This window comes from Felis catus, chromosome B2 (assembly GCF_018350175.1).
Source record: "Felis catus isolate Fca126 chromosome B2, F.catus_Fca126_mat1.0, whole genome shotgun sequence".
NCBI classification, from domain to species: Eukaryota; Metazoa; Chordata; class Mammalia; order Carnivora; family Felidae; genus Felis; species Felis catus.
Window position 1 is genome coordinate 92,157,184 of NC_058372.1, and position 14,987 is coordinate 92,172,170.

A 14,987-nucleotide genomic window follows, 5' to 3' on the forward strand; every position below is an offset into this window, starting at 1 on the left:
TGATCTCCAACATAATACATTTATATCAATTTCTATCAATGTGAACTATTTTATCACTGACAAATGACAGTCTATCTAGGGAATTAGTATTTAGGAGATAAAGATATAACTTTTTTAACCTTGCCTTCTTACTAGGAAAAGTATAAAAATTAAAGTAAACTATAATATTAAATGCTTTAGTGTTGAACAAATTTACTACTACAAAAAAGTAAAAATATTTTCCTAGAATTTTATTCTAAATATCCTTCTAAATTAAAAATATATTACTGTGCTAGATATCAAGCCCAGGCCCCAAGAAAAGCACTTAACAGTTTCACATTTCACTGACTAGTGTTTTATATAGTTGCTTTAAATCATACATAGCAGGGTATTTGGCATTACACAATTTTACCTTGGCTTGAGAATTAACCAACAGCTGAGAACTTTACCTGTAATCTCACTCAATATGATTTTAATGGACTAGCTCATGGTGGGAAAATGCCATCACAATTAAAATTAATCTTTTAGGTTTATGAATCCTTATAGAAACTGACTCAAGGAGGATATCAACTGAGGTTACTAAGAATACTTCAAACTTGAAATTGTCCAAAATACTCTGAATATGTGGCATCTTTTATGAACTTAGTGTATCATATTTTCTCTCAATACATAATAATCTTCCACTAAATATTATGTCTGTTTTAACAAGTGCTGTGGGCCAAAGGTTAATGCTCTTCCCTTGAAGAGAGTTATTTGCACTTTAAGGCTTTACTTCTAATCCTTTGACTTTGCAAGATATTGCCACCATAGCATCAAACCAAACACAATGCCCTCTTTATGGAAGGTTTCTAGTATTAAAATCATTGAAGCAGATTCCAAACAATTTTTTCCTCACTGACATTTTATTTTATTTTTATTAAAAAAAGTTTTTTAATGTTTATCTATTTTTAGAGAGATAGACAGAGCATGACTGGGGTAGGGGCAGAGAGAGAGGGAGACAGAATCTGAAGCAGGTTCCAGGCTATGAGCCGTCAGCACAGAGCCGACATGGGGCTCGAACCCACGAAACACGAGATCATGACCTGAGCTCAAGTCGGATGCTCAACCTGGCCCAAGCCTTGTGTTAGGGATAAATTAAAGCAATAATAGCTGAACTTAGGAATTTGAATTCTGTGGATGTTTACCAAATTTTGTCTTTCATCACTTATGGTCCTTGCTCCGTATAGATACCTCTTATAAGTTTTGAGGAATTCAGAATTTAAAAAGCCACATTACATATAGCCATTTGCATTATTTTTAGGTAACGTTTGACATTTGGTAGTCTGATTCATAGAACAGGTTTCTTTGGAATATGTTTCCCAAATCATATATTTTCTTTAAATTCTTGTATTTATTTTCTTTTCATAGGTAAAATCGAAAGAAAATAAAGAAATTAATCATTCTCAGTTATAAGTGGTTAGTAATCAAATAAGGTGAAGTATTTAGGTGAAATGGCAGTGTTTGTGAGATAATATCCTATCTGGGGAGTAATGTAATGCCATGAGAATTTCCCGACTGTTTATCTCTGATTTCCAAGAGTACATGTAAAAATACTCTGAAAAATGTCTATATCATTACATTAGTGAAGCTTTGCTGAATAATATACCATAGTCTAATTCTGAAAGTAAAATATTATGATTCAAAATATTCTGAATTCATATTTTATTCATAGACATGACGGCACTATGAATTATTTATACATATCTGTTCAGATACATTTTTACTTTTTATTAACATACTCATAAAGTAGAAAGATTTCTCTCTTAAAAGAAGTTTTATCATATAAATGTGTAATGTCAAGGTATACACTTACTATTATAATTATAGTGGGTTACTAAAGTAAAAATGTAGCCTTGAAAAAAATATTTTGAAATTATATACTTATGTAAAATTATTTAAGTGGTTGAAGAAGTTCTTCAATATTTAAATGATAATCAGTTTTGTTCATTAAATGAAATATTGCATACATATAAATATATATATCATGAAAAATTCCATTGATATTATAGAATCAGAGTAAAATGAATAAAACTAAAGAAATACTCATAAATATGGGGTGCTTGGGTGGCTCAATCGGTTGAGCATCTGACTTTGGCTAAGGTCACGATCTCATGGTTCTTGAGTTTGAGCCCCACATTGGGTTCTGTGCAGACAGCTCAGAGCCTGGACCCTGCTTCAGATTCTGTGTGTGTGTGTCTCTATCTCTCTGTCCCTTCCCCTGCTCACTCTCTGTCTCCCTGTCTCTGTCTCTCTCTCAAAAATAAATAAACATTAAAAAAAAAAAAAAAGAAGCATTATCTTTGGAGTCAGCGGACCTGGTTTGAGTACTACTTCCCCTGGAGTCTTTGCTGTTTTTACCTTGGGAAATTACTTAACCTCTAAGTCTTAGTTTCCTTATGCATGAAACGACAGAGATAATAGTATCTGTATCATAATTGTGATGGTTCAGTGGGAGTGCTCATTAAACCTTTAGCATGCGGGGCACCTGGATGGCTCAGTGGGTTAAGTGTACGACTTTGGCCCAGGTCATGATCTCATGGTTCCTGAGTTCCAGCTCTGCTTTGGGCTCTGTGCCGACAGCTCAGAGCCTGGACCCGGCTTTGGATCCTCTGTCTCCTTCCCTCTATGCCCTTCTTCGCCTCATGCTCTCTCTTTCTCTCTCAAAAATAAAAACATTAAAAAAAAACAAATACTCATGAATAGTAAATGATATTGTAAATTCTTGGCAAACAATGTCAATAAAGTCACAAAAATGTTTTGGAATGAGCAGGATTTGAAATGATTCACAAATATGTATAATGATGTGCTTGCCTTGGACATTATTAAATGCCATCTTGTGTTGCATACATATGTACTACTTATTTATTAAAAATGTAAATTTATTTAAGCATTGTCAATATTGGTTAATATTTTATTATTTAGAGATGAATACATCTTTAACTTATACTGTTTATTAAAATTTTGAGTCTAAATTACATAACAGAGAACCATCAGATATATGCTGTATTTAAATTTTTTCATTAGAGAAAATTATTTGTTAATAAAATATGTATTTAAATAATACATTAAATAAATTAAACAAGTAAATATATAATGAAATGCATAATTAAATACATACATATTTAATAAATTAAATATGTATGTATTTAATTTAATTAATAAATAGTACCTCATCCTTTCTCAATTTTCTAAACTTGGTTGTTGGGGGAGTTCAGTGGAAGAAGAAACTATATTTTATCCTGTTAAACAAAATAAAAATGTATAAAATAATACCATTTCTGTAAATGAATTTAAGACATTTGGTAGTTCAGTTCTAATGACAAATATTAATTTACCAACTGTTTTATATAAGAAAGTCTCTTAACTATTCTATACATATTTCTTAACATTAAAACAAAAAGAAATTTGAATTTTCTACCATGATAAACATTGATATCTAAGAATAACTTTTTAAATTGTTACCCAAAATCTTTTTGTGTTCCTAAGTGTGTTAGTTTTGTTATACCCAAAATAATTTAAATCTGCATACCTAAAATAAGATTAAAGACAAAACGATACAGAATTCTTAAAATGTGGAGTTTTCAATTTTATAAACTACCAAACATGCAAATTGCTGTCAACTGTCTTTTTATATAAGATCTGTAAAAATAGCTTTTATAATTAAAGCCAAAACTCCTCCTCTCCAGAACACGGATAAAACACTAAATTAAGACATGATCATTGCATTTAAAATCTGATGAATCAAATTTACACTTAATCTCACTTAATCTTCACGCGGGGCTGCACGGAGCAAGCCAAGGGCAAGAAGGGCAAGAGGCCTGGATTGTGTGGCCACTTAAATGAGTGAAAAACATAAAGATAAGAAAGCCTGGGAGAAGGTGACAGAAAGGAACGGGTCCACACCCTGTGGTGCTGTCCTTGCCTGAGCATGTGGGCTGGCCTCGGTGCTGAGCGACTACACGGAGGAGGTGAAGTCCTTAGGCCTCGGTTAACACACCAGGGTACTTGAACGCCTCCAGGGGGAATGAGATCTTGCACTTCACACGCCGCGCAAGCGCACCGGTTCCCCGACGCTTGCGCAGGAGCACCGCGCTGCTAGCAACCTGTCTGCCTACCGCGCGAAGCTGGCCTGGAGGAATCAGAAGGACACCATCTCAGGGTCCCTGCGCTTAACACTGCCGCCTTCTCCCATTTCCGGAATGAAGCCTTGCATCCGGTGTTCCTGAAGATGGCACAGGGCTGTTTCCCCACAGCCAGAGTCTGTGAGCGCCACGTCCCAGGGGCCTCAGCTCAGGCTCCCTGTCCCAAAGCAGTGTGGGGCCTGTGGAGGCCAACCGCCCTGGCCAGCCTCGCTGCAGACACCTGTGTCGCTCTAGTAGAAGACCAGTGTTCGCTGGTCAGCCAGGTCTTGGGGGTTGTTTACACGGAGTCCACCATAACTTTCTGGGCAGAGTACTGTTTTATTGGGCCTCGACACCCACCCACCGTCGGCCCCTTCCCAAACGACACTCTCCCACCAAAGTGGATGTCAAAGGTCCCTGTGAGGCTGGAACCAGCTCTTTCTCCTTCCCCGAGTGTACCCACGCAGGTTGCCTTTGGGCCTGGCCCTTGTGCAAGCAGGGGTCGCCTCCCGCCGTGACCATCCGTGAGCGCTCTGAGCACCGTGGCTGCTAAAGGGCTGCGCCGCTGGCGTGCGAACTGGGTGCCGAGGCCCACGCCGCGGGAATTCCAGTTTGGCGCTGCGCTGCTTCACAAGGAGCGCGAAGGGCCTCAGTCCCTGAGCTCAACATGAGGCAGCTCTCCAGGAACAGCTGCAAGTTCGGGCTGCTTCCCCTCCAGCCCTTCATCCTTGGGGCCGACTACCTGCAGTCTGGGCATTTCCTGGAGACCATCTGGGCTAAGGACGGCTGCGGAATCGTCACGGTAAGAGCAAGGCTTGGGCGGCTCACATCCCCCACCTGCACACCGTTACTTGTCTTGCCTTCTTGGGTAGAGGCTCCCTGGACCTCTGTGCTTCTGCTCTTTTCCTCTCCCTGGGTTCCGGCTGCGCAGGGGAATTGCGGGCATAGGTGGCCCTCTATTGTGAAGAAGCACGAATGTACTAAAAAACCGTATTATTAAGCAACGTAAAATAGCTCACTTTATCATCATTATTAGGCTGCACTATACAGATATTTTCATTTTCTGCCGCATTGACTGAAATGTTCTTTCTCCTGACACCTCTTTATAGAAATTCTTTCTTATTACATCCTACCTAAAATATTTTGCAAACAGCAAGGCTACATTTTTAATCCATTAATTTGTTCAACAGGAATTAATTGAATGTAAGGATGGGTTCATTTAAAATAATTTTCTGATAGTCCCATAGATAATATCGCATAGATAATGTTGACTTTTTCATTGCCTAACAATTTAGATAGTGATTGTCAAAACTCTTTATTTCCAAGCTAACTGACAGGAAGTCAGTAAGATTCATAAAATGTAGAATTTTTGATGAGATTAGGAAGGTGATGTTATAGTAAAAGCTTCTTGGGCACATAAAAAATATACTAGTTTAGACATTACATAAATTAATACATGAATAAGAGAAAGGTCCAAATCAGTTTTTTAAGTTTATTTATATATTTTGAGAGAGACAGACCTTGAGCAAGGGAGGGGCAGAGAGAGAGAGAGAGAGAAAGGGAGAGAATGAGAATCCCAAGCAGGCTCTGCAAGGTCAGTGCAGTCTATCACATGGGGCTCAAACTCACAAAACCACGAGACCATGACCCGAGCCAAAATTAAGAGCTGGATGCTTAACCGACTGAACCACATAGGTACCCTCAAACCAGTCTTTTAATCATGAAATAGTCCACCCTACTATGTAACTAAACATTTTATAATTGACTTCAGTCTATGATTGAGGCCAAAAGAAACTCACAGAATGGCGAAGGTATAAAGTTGATTTATTTTATTCACTGAGATTCCTTTCTAAATTAGAAAAATCGTGGTTATCATTAGCTAGGAGGAAAGGCTTTTTATGGACACTTTTATTAAAATCTACTAAGGATCTTTTTCCCGTCTAAAATCAAGCCAAATCTTTTTTTTTTTTTTTTTTTTTTTTTTTAAAAAAGCAAAGCTGTTATTCCCTGTAAGTTCCCGTCCACAAAGGGCCTTCTTCACAGTGTTCTAAACCTTTCTGGAGGTGTGGAAGGTCATGGTTTGGGAGAAATGACAAATAAATGAAATTCCTACCAAAACTGCATACTCTTATACCTTGACTGAAGTCCCCTAGAAAATTATATAAGTCATTATCCCCTCTATCTAGCACAGCATGTTCTTATTTTTATCTGTACCATTCACTTAGACCAGCGGTTCTCCAGATTGGCAAATTCTGAAGAGAGGGAAAGCTGAGAAAAAAGTCTTACTTCTTTCAATTTATCTATAATTGCCATTTCTTCTTCTGTTATTAGTTTCTATAGATATCTTCTGCTCTTGATACATTTCTGTGTTTGTAATAGAAATTTCTACTTCTATATGGTTTTGAATTAGGGAACTTGTTTCTCTAATACTGAAGTATTTCCTCTATAACTTCTGCTTTTATGTTGGCATTTCTAGCCATCTAAAGTATTGATTTTCAAAAAATTTTCTGTTCCTGTTAAGACATTCTACAATCCTTTCATTGACTAGAATGAGTCATGCAGAAAATAAATTTGAACAAAAGTATAATAGCTACCTGTGCTTCAATGCCATGACAAATAAAGCCATGGCCATAGATTACATAACTCCAGTTAATCCTAAAATGAGAGCTATGCATAGTAAGAGAGCTTGGATATGACCTTGTGTTTAGGTCAATACAAATTCATCATTAACTATTAGGAAAAATACTCAAAGGTCATAGTGAATGAATGATGACTGAATAACATCATGGGTCATTTAAAGAGGATAGCACACACCTTAAGTTTATGTTAGTATGTCAAATTGAGTTGTTATTTAAAATTTTACTGTTACAAACTAATTTCTCAATTTTCTTCGTAGGAGATTTTTTAAATAATTAAAAAAATTTTTAGTGTTTATTTATTTTTGAGAGAGAGAGACAGTGAGAGCAGAGGAGGGGCAGAGAGAGAGGGAGACACAGAATCTGAAGCAGGCTCCAGGCTCTGAGCTGTCAGCACAGAGCCCAAGGTGGGACTCGAATTCACAAACCGTGAGATCATGACCTGAGCTGAAGTCAGATGCTTAACCGACTGAGCCATCCAGGTGCCTCCAAATAATTTTTTATTTAGTAGTATTATTTTGGAATAACCACTAAGGTTTATTTAGGCCATTTTACTGTTAACATAAAAAATCAATACATCAAAAAATTTGAAGTACAATAAAAACAATTTCAAAAAATAAGAAAATTCATATGCAGTGCATAATAGTAAATTAAAAGTTGAACAAACATGTAAGTAAAAATTAAAAAGTCAAATCATAAAAAAGCATGGTAAATAGCACATAGATAATATGCACAATGTACAAACCTACTCTTAATGACTATATGCCTAAAGTTTTAAATACTTTTTTTTCAAGACTTCTTATTTTATTCCATGCTTACATTTCAGCACTAATACAACAAAATCAAATGTTAGAATGACAACAGGATTTTTGACCATAAAGATTCACTATTTCACCATGATATTTTCTAATCAGAAGTCTTTGGAAATATTCAAACTATTCTAGATGGTAGTAGGAAGTTATCAAATTAGAGAACCAAAAATTGTAGGCTGTCTTGTAAGTGATTTTAGATGTTGCTCTGTTTTTTGCCAGAAATAAATTACCTCTTCAGGGATCACAGAGAATTAGTCAAAATTCAAATGCTGGAATGGTTCCCAATTAAGCTAACTTGCATGGCATTATAATACCCATATAGCTAATGGTATAAATATAAAAAATGATCTGTTTCTATGTGATTCCACGACCCTGGGATCATGATGCAAGCTGAAATCAAGAGTTGGACGTTTAACTGAGCCATCCAGTAGCCCCTGAAATAAAGTTTTGTAATTGTATACACTTCAGGTGTATACTGTTTAAGAAAGCAGTGACTGAATAAAACTGAATAGAAAGGATGCAAATAAAAATACAATAACATATGAGGGAAAAGTTATCTAATAAAAAAAATTCAAAGCAAAAATATCAATGGATACTAAAGTAGAACACCTATCATGATCTGTGTCACATAAGAGTATTAATTCACTAAGTAATATAGCTTTCATGAGCTCCAAATTAGTGAAATAAGGACAAATATGAAAAATGCACAATCATAGAGGGAGATAACTTTAAGTGGATGACCAAACAACAAAACAGAAAACCTTCCCATTCAGGTATTTAATGCAAGAAACAGGCAAAAGCCAAGTATGTATTTAATACAAAATGAAATCAAAACATACTTTGAAATGTTTAGAAACAAAGCAAATCATATTACAAAGCTTGTGTGGAAATTTACAGCTTCCAACTGATTATTGAATAATATGAAAAAATTGAAATAATTTATCAAAGACATCAACTTAAGAAGTTAGAAAAAAAACAAAATAAGCCTTAATATTGAAGAAATGTATAAATCAATATATGAACATATATTGACATAAAGGAAAATCTCAGAATATAATTCATCAACAAAACCAAAATATTTTATCAGAAAATATATATAAATGAAATGGCTACATTGAAATTTGAATGAACTAATTAATAAAGAAGAGGGGAAAATTAATTTAGAAAAAAAGTAGATAATCTTAAGACCAAGATGTTTTAATATAAAACAATTATAAAAATTTCACATTAAAAATCTTAACTAGAGGGGCACCTGGGTGGCTCAGTCAGTTGGGTGTCTGATTGGACTTTTGATTTCTGCTCAGGTCCTGGGTTTGTAAATTCAAACCCTGAGCCATCTGGCTCCATGCTGACAGTGCTGAGCCTGCTTCAGATTCTCTTTCTCCATCTCTCTTTGCCCCTTCCCCACTCACGTGTACACATTTTCTCAATCTCTCAAAATAAATAAATAAACTTAAAAAAATCTTAAGTAGATACAAAATGACTTAATTTGTGAAAAATATAAATTAAAAAATACCTCAAGAAGAAATAGCATATATGCATATATTAATAATTAATAACTTTACAAGAGCATTGAAAATAAAGAACTATCCAATACATAGATTTATGGTTTAGATTAAAGGAGCAAACCCAGGGGTGCCTGGGTGGCTCAGTCGGTTAAGCGGTGGACTTTGGCTCAGGTCATGATCTCCCAGTCTGTAAGTTCAAGCCCTGCATCGGGCTGTGTGCTGATAGCTCTGAGCCTGGAGCCTGTTTCAGATTCTGTGTCTCCCTCTCTCTGACCCTCCCCCGTTCATGCTCTGTCTCTCTCTGTCTCAAAAATAAATGTTAAAAAAATTAAAAAAAAAAGGAGCGAACCCAGATCTGTGGCACCCCCAGGAACTGGAAGCAAAGGAACCCCATTACCACCCATAGAGGGAAGGCAAAAGGAATGTTGTTATTGGAACCTGGCAAAAACTCAGGTCTGAGAAATAGATCCTTTGCTACAAGTTGTGGCCATTGAAAGAGGAATGGATCCTGCTAAATTTGCAGCCCTAAAGGAAAGAATCAGGGAAATGAATATATTTGGTTCTCCTGTCAGTTTATTCCAATAGCAGATGAACAGAAGCCATGGTGCAAGGAGACAGAGTCAAGCAATCAATAGAAGTCTGCCTTTCTAGCCCTAGGACAGGGAATGGAAAGGTAGAACAGTTTCTGAAGTGGCAAATGAAGAATAAGTTGTCCAATTATATCAAAGTGGTCCAGTTAACCTTCACATATTGATAGGATCAACCTTGGATGTGACATGTTCTTTCAAAGCCCTGTTTGTATTCATTGGATCATATGTTGTTTTTTATTTTTACAGTTGTATTTATGAGAAGGATTATCCAATAGTTGAGTCAATTTATGTTAGTTTCTTTTTTATTTTATTTTATTTTTATTTGAGAGAGAGAGAGAGAGAATGAGTGGAAAAAAAGGACAGAGAGAGAGAGAGAGAGAGAGAGAGAGAGAGAGAGAGAGAGAGAGAATCTTAAGCAGGCTCCACACTCAGCATGGAGCTCAATGCAGAGCTGAATCCCATGACCCTGGGATCATGACCTCAGCCCAAATCAAGTCAGATGCTCAACCAACTGAGCCACCCAGACACCCATGTTAGTTTCTTCTTTTTATAGCTTTTGATATTCATTTTTTCTTATATATACTGGTTTTCTTATGCATATAATTTTGAATTGTTGCCAGGTAGCTCAGTCTTAAACTATAATAGTGATAATTACTACCCTTGTTTATAACTATATGTTTAGCTTTTCAACATTGAATATTATGTGCCCTATCAATTTCAAGTAGATAGCTTTCAATAGCTATCAATAGAGTTTCAATAGGGTAAGCCATTTTTTTCTACTGATAATTTGATGAAATTGTTTTATATTTGAATTAAATAATGCTTTTAAATGTTAGAATTATATATAAAATAAAATCCATCAATATAGGTACATTGGAATATTATTGTGATAACCTGATCCTAAATAGGAACTGTACACTCAATGGATTCAATGACAAATGTTAGTAATTGTCAGCCATTAAATGTAAGTCAGCAAGATGACATAACAGGAGATTCCCTGCTGGTTCCCTCCACAGCAATAATAATTTGGCTGCTATCCATGGACAAAAGTGCTTTTGTAGGAGTGTTGGGATCTAGGTAGGAGGTTGTGAAACCCCAATGAAACCCAAGACTGAGGTGAGCCATTTTGAGAAGGCAGACCCAGGTGGCAGATTCACTGATGGTAGTTCTGGCTGTAGACCTAGAAGACCCATCCCTGTTTGGCTTTGGTTTTGTCACTAGCACCACCCACAAAGGGACCTGGGAGGAGTCATGCATGTATGTGCCACAGGAAACAGACCCAGACTCATTTCACAAGGCCAGAATTACCCTATACCAGATCTTGATAAGCACACTACACGAAAACTATAGTCCAATATCCTTGATGGACATAGATGCAAAAAGCCTCAACAAAATATGAGCAAACCAAAGTCAACAGCACATATAAAGATCTACAGAACAATCTAGTGAGACTTTCCAGAGATGTAGGAATGCAAATAAATAAGTTGATAAACTGAATCAACGGAATGAAAGATAAAATCATATGATCGTCTCAATTGATACAGAAAACTATTTTGACAAAATTCGACATCCTTCCATGATGAAAAGTCTCAACAAATTAGGTGTAGAAGGAATGTTCTTTCTCATAATGAAGGGCATATGTGAGAAGCCTACAGCTAAACTCTAAGATAAAAATATGTGAGATTTTCCTCTCAGATCAGGAACAATACAAAAGCACCCAGTCTCACCTCTTCTATTCAACTTCTTAGTTCACAACTTCTATTCAACAACTTAGAGTAGTTAGGCATGAAAAAGAAAAGACATCCAAACTGGAAAAGAAGTTAAATTGTCTGTTTGCAGATGAAATGATCTTATATATAGAAAACCCAAAAGACTCACCAAAAAGGTATTAAAATTAATACTAACAACTATCAAAAAGATCATAAGGAAACAACCCTATTACAACATCATCAAACAAACAAGCACTTAGGAATAAATTTAATCAAGGAAGTGAAAGACCTATGTACCGAAAACTATATGACATTGATGAAGGTAATTAAAATAGAAATAAATATAAAATATCCTGAGTTCATAGATAGGAAGAAATAATATTGTAAGAATATCCATACTACTAAAATGATGTAGAGAGTCAATTCAGTCCCTTTCAGAATTCTGATGGTGTTTGACTCCAAATAGTCATGGTATCTTGAGCAAGAACAAAGCTGGAGGCATCACACTTCCTGATTTCAACTTGTGTTACAAAAGTATAGTAATTAAAAGAACATGGTACTGACATAAAAACAAATACATAGACCAATAGAAAAGAATAGAGAGCCAGAAATAAAGCCACGTGTATAGGGTCAGTTGTACCAAAAATATGCAGTGGAGAAAGGAGAGTCTAGCCTCTTCAATAATGGTGTTGGGAAAACTGGATAATTAGCATGCAAAAGAATGACATGTAACTTTTGCACAATACATGAAAATAAACTCAAAATTAAACCTTAAATGCAAGACTTAAAACTGTAAAACTTTTAGAAGAAAAGATAGGGAAAACGCTCCTTGACATTGGTCTTGGCAAGGATATGACAAGGATATGACACCTGAAGCACAGGCACCAAAGCATAAATAACAAGGAGGACTACATCAAGGTTAGAAAGCCTATGCACAGCAAAGAAACAATTATCATAGTGAAAAGGCAGCTTACAAAACTATAGAAAATGTTTGTAAAGCTTCTATCTGGTAAGGGGTTAATATCCAAAATACATAAGGTATTGCTAAACTTAATAGCAAAAACAAAAAAAGAAAAAAAAAAAACAAAAAAAAACCCCACCTGATTTTCAAAAGACCAAAGCACCTGAATAAATGATAATTTTCCAAAGAAGACATACATGTGGCCAACAGGTATGTGAAAAGTTGCTCAACAACACAAATCATCATGGAAATGCAATAACCATAATGAGATGTCACCTCACACCTGTAACAGTGGCTGTTATCAAAAACATAAAAAATAAGTGTTTTCAAGGATGTTGAAAAAGCGAACCCTTTTGCACTATCAGTGAGAATGTAAATTGGTACAGCCATTCTGGAAAACAGTGTGGAAGTGTCTCAAAAAATTAAAAATAGAACTACTGTATGATCCGGAAATTCAACTTTTAGGAATTTTTCACAAAGGAAACAAAAACAGTAACTTGAAAAGTTATCTGTACTCCCATGTTCACTGCGGCATTATTCACAATAGCCAGGTAATATACATAATTTTAAATAAAGGTAAGGGAATTTAAGAAAATGTTAGTAAACATTTTATGAAAATTCAAAAAATAATCACTCTAGGTTAAAATTATATTGTCCTCAGAAAAATATTAGTCAGCATTAAAGACAGATAGGCTAAACAACTGATTAAGTATTTACTAGAATGATTATCCTGTTATGCTATATAGCAACTTTCTGATGATCCATATTTTTTAAAGATAATCAGTATTAATGGGGAGCTTTGCATTATACCATACTATGTTTTATTTATTCTAGAAATGTTTCTCTCAAAGGTAGTATGGCTCTTCAAAATGTCTCCTCCCACCACCTCCTTCCCATCTGCTACAATTTTATTATTTACCACAAACACCAAATATTGTGTAAGGACAAGGAAGTTTCTTTCTTTTTGTCTCATGATATTGAGTAATTATGTCTTTTATTGGCCAGAACCAGGTCATACACTTCCTGAAACAATCACTGTGAACAGGATAATAGAATATAATGGTGAGTTTAAGGTAGTCATGGCCTATCCTTAGAGGTCAAGGTGGAGTAAACCCCTCCAAACTTCATGGATGAGAATGGGGAGGGGTGAATTTGCAAATGGAAAATTAAGATATTTTTGGACAAAAAAATCCAGAAGTGAAAGCTATGAAGGACACTAAGTCACTTCCATCATACTTTTTCTAAACTCATCATATCCAAGTCTCCCCAACTATAGTTCCTCAGTTTCTTTAAAATACTAATGCTCATTCTCCATTTCTCTTTATGATTGGCCTTCCTTTTTAGTTGTCATAATCTCAGAGAGGACTTCCATATTCATTCTGTACTAACACCATGAATTATTAACAGAAGCTTGTATTGTTTCCTATAAACCATATGTCATAGTTTGCACAATTGTAAATTAACTCCACATCAGGCTTAAGTAAAAAGGTGTACACATACTTCTTTCTTGTTTTTTTTTTTTTTCCCTACTAGAATAGGAATATTTCCTGTTAGAATATTACCTACTGGAAAATATATTCCATGAGAGTAGGAACTTTGTCAATTTTTTTCACTACTAGAATTCCAGGACCAGATACAGTGTCAGACACATAGGAGGGAACCAGTTGATGATACTTTATGTCTTTTGTGTGACTACAACAATAATAGAATATTGATATCTATAATTAACTATGGTGGAGAGAAGTGTAGAACTCATGTAAATCCATATTCTGAGAAAAGAAGAGTGACCAGAAGATATAGTTCATGAATACTAAAAACCTAAAAGTCAAGCAAGGAGACCAGATTCACAAATATAAAACAATTGGGAAATAATGCAAGGTGATACACAATCAGGTAGATTTGTGTACGTGAATATATTGATACTGGAATGGGTCTTACTGAATATTATCTAGTACAACCTCCACATTAAATAATTAAGAAAATGCACAAAAGCAGTAAATGACTTGACTTTATCCAGAATATACTTTGCAATTAGGAGTTCCTGTTGCAGAAAAGTCTTAATAATATAGTATGCAGATTAATTACAGGAATAGGCTGTTCATGTAGTAATCCATTTCAACTATAGGTATAGATACATATTGATAGATACATATTGAGTCAATTCAGTTTATATCTGGTGATGCCAATTATTATATTTAGAGAAAATCATATAAAACTATTTTTATTACACAATTTACAGATATGTTAGTCCTTTTAGTAACACATCCCATATATGTAAGTACTTTAGTGTATACATATATGCTTCTGTGTATTTCTGGGTGGATTAAATCAATTTGATATCTTTATTTTAGCACAACCTCTATTACTCCATTTTAGCCACAGAATATTTTCTTACCCTGTCAATTAAAATTAGACCAAAATATGATTCATCTAACTCAAATCAAATTCACCTGAATCTCTGAAGATACTAAACTAAGAAATCTGATATTCAAAATCTATTTATTTTAATATGAGATTGACCCTAAGAGTCGCTACCTTAAATGTGTTACCTATCCATTCTCCTTTTAATAAGAGGGGCCAGAGGAGTTGCTGATAATCATGGTCCTGTTCTAATATACTCCATGCTATTGCT

The 14,987-nt window shown here is 35.2% G+C and overlaps 1 pseudogene; it reads left to right on the forward strand.

Moving 5' to 3' along the window:
• The first annotated feature begins 3,857 nt into the window (after positions 1-3,857).
• The window catches only part of LOC109500111, a 225,919-nt pseudogene continuing 214,789 nt past the window's right edge, over positions 3,858-14,987 (forward strand).